An 8,079-nucleotide genomic window follows, 5' to 3' on the forward strand; every position below is an offset into this window, starting at 1 on the left:
GGAGGAACGTCGATTCAGGTAGTATCTGTGGAGGAGAATGGACTGTTGATGTTTCAGGTTGTAATCCCTCATCTTAACTTTTTCAGGACATAAACAGGTGAAATATGTGAGAAACAAGATGCCAGCTGGTGAAGTGTGAGGTTATCATTGTTGGCGTAATGTCAGATTTGTCATTATACTGGTCAACACTGCAGCCAAAGCCCTTTATTAAGGCTGCAGAGATGAACATATATTAAGCAAGAGGAAGTATGTTGCCATCACTTATATTATTTAAAGAAATGATCAATTACTTGTGGGTTAATTGTTTATTGATTTCTTCTTGCTGTTCAATTCTACATGATCTTGGTGTTGCCCACTGTTGCTATATCTTTAACAGTTTACAGCGAGCCTTATGGTAGGTGCTGAGGCCATGTCCACTAACTTCAGGGTTTCTGCATGGATCGGTTGCTGAAAACATGTATACAAGGTTTTCCCCTCCACTTTGTATTATTATAAGAATGAGCAGAATTCACGCAGGTAGGGCAAGTTACTGGAAGAGCAGGGACAGGGGAAAGGTTATGCTGAGGGAAGTGATACCAGTAGTTGGAAAAGGCCATCAAAAACCCTGTTGGTTCTCTTTCCCTTTAATCACTTTCAACTTGTTGCATCATGGCTCGTTATGAAAACTCAATGCTCATCAATGGAAAAGTCTGCAAAAAGTGATAGATATGGCCCAGTCTATCATAAGCAAAGCCCTCCCCATCATTAAACACATTTACAAGGAGTGCTGTCACAAGAAAGCAACATCCATCATCAAAGACCCCCATTATCAAGGTCTCCAATCATTCATGCCATGCACTCTTCAAGCTACTGTCATCGGGCAGGAGGTACAGGAACATTTGGTGCCACACCACCAGGTTCAGGAATAGTTATAACCCTTCAACCATCAGGCTCCTGAACCAGCATGGATAACTTCACTCTGCTCTATATGGACCTTCTTCAAAAACCGAGAGACTCACTTTAAGGGCCCTACAACTCATATTCTCAGTGTTATCTGTTCACTATTTTAAAAAATTATTTAAACAATTGGTCCTCTTCTGCACATTGGATTTTTGTCGGTCCTTTTTATTTATAGTTTTTTTGATAAGTATCTTTATTACTTTGGTAATAAAGGTACTTTGACCTTTGATTTCTTTTTAGTTTCTGGGAGTGGAGAACGTGCCTGGCCTGACTAGCTAGGTATGTCTTCCTACTCTGCATTGTGCAAATGCTACATTATTTTCAATCTTTTCAAGGAGAAAAAACTGGTAGACTCATTGTTCAGCTTGTTCCTGCCCTACTCAAATCATATAGGCATACCTCGACTCTGTTTTATCCCCCGTTTCAGTCCCTTCCTGCCTACATCCGTGACACCTCACATACTCTTGATCTTTTCAAGGATTTTAAGTTCCCTGGCCCCCTACATCTTGGTTCTACTTTGGATATCCAGTCTCTATACACCGCTGTCCCCACCAGGAAGGCCTCAAGGCTCTCCAATTTTTTCTGGACACTAGACCTAACCAGTTCTCCTCCACCACCATTCTCCTCCCTCTAGTGAAACTTGTCCTCACTCCTTTGCCTCCTCCCATTTCCTTCAAACAAAAGGGGTAGCCACAGGCACTTGCATGGATCCCAGCTATGCTTACCTGTTTGTCAGCTACGTGGAACAGTCTATGTTCCAGGCCTACACTGGTGACCATCCCACACTTTTCCTATGCTACATTGACAACTGCATTGGTGCTGCTTCCTGCACCCATGCTGAACTCGTAGACCTCATCCACTGTGCCTCCAACTTTCACCCTGCTCTCAAATTCACCTGGTCCATTTCCGACACCTCCCTTCCCTTTCTCAATCTCACTGTCTTTATCTCTGGAGACAGCTTAACTATTGATGTCTATTACAAACCCATGGACTCTCACAGCTACCTGGACTACACCTTGTCCCACCCTACTATTGTGCTTGTAAAAACACCATCCCCTTTTCTCAATTCCTTTGTCTCTGCTGCATCTGCTCTCAGGTTGAAGCTTTTCATTCTAGAACAAAGAAAATGTCCTCCTTTTTCAAAGAAAGGGACTTCCCTTCGTCCACCATCAATGCTGCCCTCAACCGCATCTCTTCCATTTCATGAACGTCTGCTCTAACCCCATCCTTCTGCCACCCTCCAGGGATAGGGTTCCTCTTGTCCTCACCTACCACCCCACCAACTCTGTGTCCAGCACGTAATTCTCCAAAACTTCTGCCACCTCCAAGCATATCTCTCCCTCACCTCCACTTTCTACTTTCTCCAGGGATCGCTCCCTATGTGATTTCCTTGTCCATTTGTCTCTCCCCACTGATCTCCCTCCTGACACCTATCCTTGCAGGCAGAACAACCGCTACACCTGCCCCTACCCTCCTCCCTCACTACCATCTAGGGCGCTAAACAGATCTTCCAGGTGAGGCGACACTTCAGCTGTTAGTCTGTTGGGGTCATTTACCTTGTTCAGTGCTCCTGGTGTGGCCTCCTGTACATTGGTGAGACCTGACGTAGATTGGGAAACCACTTCGCTGAGCATCTATGCTCCATCTGCCAGAACAAGTGGGATCTCCCAGTGGCCACCCATTTTAATTCCACTTCCCATTCCCATTCCAATATGTCCATCCATTGTCCTTCCACTGTCGGGATAAGGCCACACTTAGGTTGGAGGAACAACATCTTCTATTCTGTTTGGGTAGCCTCCAACCTGATGGCATGAACATCGATTTCTCAAATTTCCGGTAATGCTCCCCAAACCCCTCCCTTCTTCATTTCCCATCCGCTTTTTCCTCTCCCACGTTATCTCCTTGCCCGCCCATCGCCTCCCTCTGGTGCTCCTCCCCCCTTTTCTTTCCTCCATGGCCTTCTGTCTGTTTCACCAATCAACTTCCCAGCTCTTTACTTCATCCTTCTCCCTCCAGGTTTTACTTATCTACTAGTGTTTCTCTCTCCCCTCTCTCCCACCTTTTAAATCTACTCCTCAGCTTTTTTCCTCCTGTCCTGCTGAAGGGTTTCGGCCTGAAATGTCGACTGTACATTTTTCCATAGATTTTGCCTGGCCTGGTGAGTTCCTCCAGCATTTTGTGTCTGTTGCATTATTTTGTCACTGTTCTTTTGCCAACGTTCTCTCTCTCTATCTTCTCCCTTTCACTCATTGATTGATTTACCTTGTTTTCAGCTTATTCCCATGTCCCCCCCACTCCAACTCTGATCAGTTCAGATTCAACCCCCTCCTTTACGCACCCTCTGGCTTAACAAGATTCTTTTGTCTCCTTCCCATTTCTGATGATGGATCTTTGACCTAAAACATTTGCTTAGTTTCTCTTCCCACAGATGTGGCCTGATCCTCTGAGTATTTCTATCGCTTTCTGTTTTAATTTTAAGTCTCTTTGGGCTTGGTGTACTATAACTTGGAGTCTTAAGGGAAGTGGCTGCAGTGATAACGGAAGCTGCAAAAAGTCTTTAAATTCTGAAGAAGTTTACTTCACTCAAGTGAGGATATTTTCTCAGCTAAACATTGCTAAATGATAGCAAAATAAACATTGGTAAGACTGAATATATCACAAATGTTCTGTCCAAATCCCTTCACCAGTGGGGTGGCAAGTTACCACTTGGCCTCAAATCAAATCAATTCTGAGCAAGTAAAGTTTGCATTCGGTTTAAACAGATACTTTAGTCGAATTAGACCCGTGTTACGCTAACTTCATTTTAATCAATATGGGAGTTTCTGATTGCATTGCCTGATCCAATGGGAGACCTAATAACTCCTGGGGAATAATATGTTGTGGGTCCATCTGACACCTGTTTAAAATAACTATGTACCTATTAAAATGGGATCATATTCCCCTGTGATCTGATTCATTTCTGATGTCTTGAAAAATCTTTTATTATATAGGTTACAGACAAGAGAGAGCTTCTCAAAGGCCACGCTGGAGACATTGATATTGCAATTGAGGGTTAGGAGGGTTAGTTAAATATATCTACTGTTGCACCACACTATTGAAGCTTTTGCTGATATTTTGGTTAGAGGCTTAAAAATCGCTGTAGTAGTTTTTCTTCAAGAGTTCTGAGCTTAAACCGAGCAGTTGTCATTCAAGTGATCAGCTTAATATATTTAATTTATTACCACAGCACCCTTAATCCATAAGAAGCACCATTTACAAGAAGGTGCTGTCTAAGGGACATGCTCCTGCTGATTGTATCCTGTTTCCATGGGAACGAAATATCAAGTGCTTTGAAATCTATTGTACAATCTGATACAAAATAGAACGTAAATGTAAATAAACTTACTTTCAGCATTATGGCAAACCTCTTGAATTACACAATTCATTCTACCTGGCAGATTATTTTCTGTATTTGTGTAATTTGCATATGTCCTGCATGTTTTTTCGTAAACAAGAGAAACCAAGAGAACTATTACTTTATGATGAAGTATGAAACATATCATTCAGAAAAAGAATTACAATTAGGTTTAATATCGCTGAAGTTTGCCACGGACAATCTCAAGCCCAGTTGCAAAAGGAGGAAGGCTGGGTAAGCAACCCCATCCCGTAAAAACCTAGGTGCGGTAGAAACAGCAACTGAAGCTGCAAAGACCTTATCCCTGGGAGAGGAAGGATCTTCAACTACATTGACCATATCTGGAGACAATTTTGAAAGTCTGGCCCAGGACAGAGGACTCTGGCAAGCTGTGATCAGCGATCTACGCCCCAGGAGGGCTGATGGGCTTGAGTAACTAAGTTCATATCACTGACATATGTCATAAAGTTTGTTGTTTCGTGGTAGCAGTATAATGCAATACATAAAAATACTATAAATTATGATAAGAAATATATATAAAAATAGCAAAAAATAGTAAGGCAGTGTTCATGGAGTGGTTCATTGTCCATTCAGAAATCTGATGGTGGAGGGGAAGAGGCTGTTCCTAAAATATTGAGTGTGTGTGTTCAGGCTCCTGCACCTCCTCTCTGATGGTAGTAATAAGAAGAGAGCATGTCTTGAGTGATGAGGGTCCTTAATGAAGGATGCTGCCTTTTTGAGGCATTGCCTTTTGGATTTACTCTTTAATTAGAATGGACTAGCTTCATAATGTTCACTAAGTTACTTTAACATTTTGTGACAAGAAAAATGTACAAGCTCTTTAATGTTCTCATTATTCTTTTAAAATCTGTAGACAGCATAGAATTATAAGAGTACTAAGATAACAATCAGATTACCATTGTTCAAATCTTGTGATTGTATATTACTAATAATTAGCTTCATCTGGAATATATACATTATGCAATATAAAATAATAATAAAATATATTGTGGACTATTTAAAGAGTAAACGTGGCTTTAAAGCTGACAAATCAATAAAGATTGAGTCACGTATTTGCTTCCTCTACAGAGACGTGGTGAACAAGTCCTGTAGAAGTCTTTGCAATGAACTGCCATACTGATGCACCATCAATAACTCTGAGACGTGGGTTAAGGTAGGCTTTTATTGGCTGGAAGAAAGCACAAGCAGCAAGTGACCATCACACAACATCCTGGAGACTGAGGAAGGGGCTGTGCCTCCAATCGCCTTTATACCGGGGTCTGTGGGAGGAGCCACAGGAGCAGTCAGCGGGGGGGGGAGGGGCATGTCCAGACAGGTATATGTAGTTCACCACACATACTCAGCTGAGACTTTGATCCTTAAATTATTTAGCTCCTCATCCAGAAGATAACTCAAAGGGCCTGGACATTATACGGGTAATGAGGATTGATATCAGAGGTGTCACTGAATGAGTTAGAATATGAACACAAGAAGAGCCTGTGAGGTTAAAAGGGTGCACTATGATTCAACCAGTTGGGGTAGAACAATTTCAAACAGCTCTAAGAAAGGTCCAAACCAAACATGGATGTGACTCTGAAAAAGTTTAAATCTTCTCTTCAAAGAGAGTTCAGTGAGACCTTCTTTCACTGCTTCCTCTCTGTGATCTCTGCTGCCCTCCGATTCTTTGATCATGTACTCACTCAGACTCACTACCACAACATCTTATCTTTCCTGGAACCTGCCTTCTCCTGTCAGATTCCTTCTTCTCCAGCCCTTTATCTTTCTTATCCACTTGGCTTCACCTGTTATCCTTCTCCTCCCCCCTCCATTTTATTCTGGCATCTTTCGCCTTCCTTTCCAGTCCTGAGAAGAGTCATGGCCTGAAATGTTGACTGTTTATTCATTTCCATAGATGCTGCCTGACCTGTTGAGTTCCTCTAGCATTTTGCGTGTGTTGCTATGACCAGGAAATGCTGGTATTGTGGTAAAATTTAGAGACTGCATGTGGAGGAAATGGGGTTATTTTTCTGTGTCATCAAAAATTGCAGAAATAGCAGAAAAGAATAACAAAAGAGATACGGCTTTTTGCATGTATAAGAAAGCTATCCTAGTACTGTAAATGGGTTTTGATATCTACACAACACTAGTTGATTTTTTAACACCTTGGAGGACAATCCGTATCTCATTCGCTGAAGTTTTAATCATTTTAATCTATCACCTTAAGAGATTTTTGGAAGTAGTAAATTTGATATTCAAAAGTCAGATAAATTATTGGCAATTAAAATGTTAAGCCAAAAAATTTATTGTAGCTCTGAAACTTTGGGATGTTTTCACACAAAGAGCTAAGGAATGTTTTGTGTGGGCTTAGAGGTGAATACATTATTGATAAAGCTTGTAAGAGTTACAAACTACTGCAATGGAATCAACATGAAATACAAGGAAATTCCTTTTGGTACAGAAGAAAGGTATGTATGCTGCAAAAGAATCAGTAGTTTTAGGGCATCTTCAAGCTTGGGTCATGTGGCTACAAGAAGGAAACCTTGAGTCATATGAGACTGTGATGAGAAGATAGTTAAGACCTCCCAGTCAGGCAGTGGCACCCATATAAGGTTTGGACAAATCATTAAAGTATTCAGAAGTAATCATTAAAGTATTCATAATTACACAATTCTATGGAGGATAGAATGGATTACAGAACAAGGCATGAGGTAAAATGTGAGAAGGAAGAATGTTATAGAAGAACAAATTGAAAGGGTGGATAAAGTTGTAATGGAGCCCAAATAATTCTGGTGACCTCTTAAGTAAAAAAAAACAAGTTCAAGAAAGCACAAATAGAAAATGGACTTCACAACAATTGTATAGAAAAACTCATTCTGTGAGTCTTTGTTCATGCCACTACAGTTCAGAAAGTCAAGAAGCTGTGAAGACCCAGTAGTTAATTTACAATATGTAGTGCTTTTTGTTTCTTTTATTAAAGAAGAAGCAGTGTGGTGTATTTGGTACCAAGTGTAAAAGAGTGGCTGTTTCCTCTTTAAGTACATAGTCATGTGATTTTCCTGTGTTGTGGCAATTATCTGCAGAGGTTTGCTGTGTTTTTCTGTAAAGCCTTTGAAATGATGAACCATGCTGTTTTGAGGATATATTTAGTGAGAATGTTCAGTTCCTCAATCACAAGATTATGTATAGAATTTGGACACTAAAACTGTGACCTGTTCCCCATATATACCATGCTGTGACTCTGACTTTGCACAGCAACTGTGGTTGATTTGGGTTGCCCAACTTGTTACTTTACGAGTTTGACATAGCATTTAATGAATGTTTCTCAGGACTCTTACACTTATCAGATGCAAACGCACTTAGATTTCATCAATGCGGGTTAGATTTGAGTCTGCTACATAAAAAGAAAAGATAAAAGTGTGTGTGTTTCATCTGCCTACTTTGCTGATTCTTAAAGTATGTGCTACTGGGCTTTGTAATGTTACGCCTGTGCCCCCTCCTTTTTGAGAATCACAAGATCGCTAATAAGTCAGGTCAGGAGACCCAGGAAATGAGAGAGAGAGACGTTTGGAATGTCTTGGCCCCTCGGCGATACAAAGCTACAGGAAACGGCCATTGTCTCTTGGAGTAGGAATTGTGTATTGAGTACGGTGCTATTTATTTGAAGCCCTCAGGGAATGACCAAAAGTGGGCTGGTTGAGGGGAGGCATCCCTCCACCCTGATTGACATCTGAGACCCTGTGAGTCAG

At 41.2% G+C, this 8,079-nt stretch overlaps 1 long non-coding RNA gene across 1 annotated transcript in view; it reads left to right on the forward strand.

Annotated features, from left to right (window-relative positions):
* The window catches only part of LOC140739200 (uncharacterized), a 55,472-nt gene extending 49,846 nt beyond the window's left edge, over positions 1-5,626 (forward strand). Inside the window, exon 6 of the long non-coding RNA XR_012101577.1 lies at positions 5,423-5,626. This is a non-coding gene — a long non-coding RNA (uncharacterized lncRNA). The remainder of the gene's footprint in view (positions 1-5,422) is intronic.
* The last annotated feature ends 2,453 nt before the right edge of the window (positions 5,627-8,079 follow it).

This window comes from Hemitrygon akajei, chromosome 15 (genome assembly GCF_048418815.1).
Source record: "Hemitrygon akajei chromosome 15, sHemAka1.3, whole genome shotgun sequence".
Classification (NCBI taxonomy): domain Eukaryota; kingdom Metazoa; phylum Chordata; class Chondrichthyes; order Myliobatiformes; family Dasyatidae; genus Hemitrygon; species Hemitrygon akajei.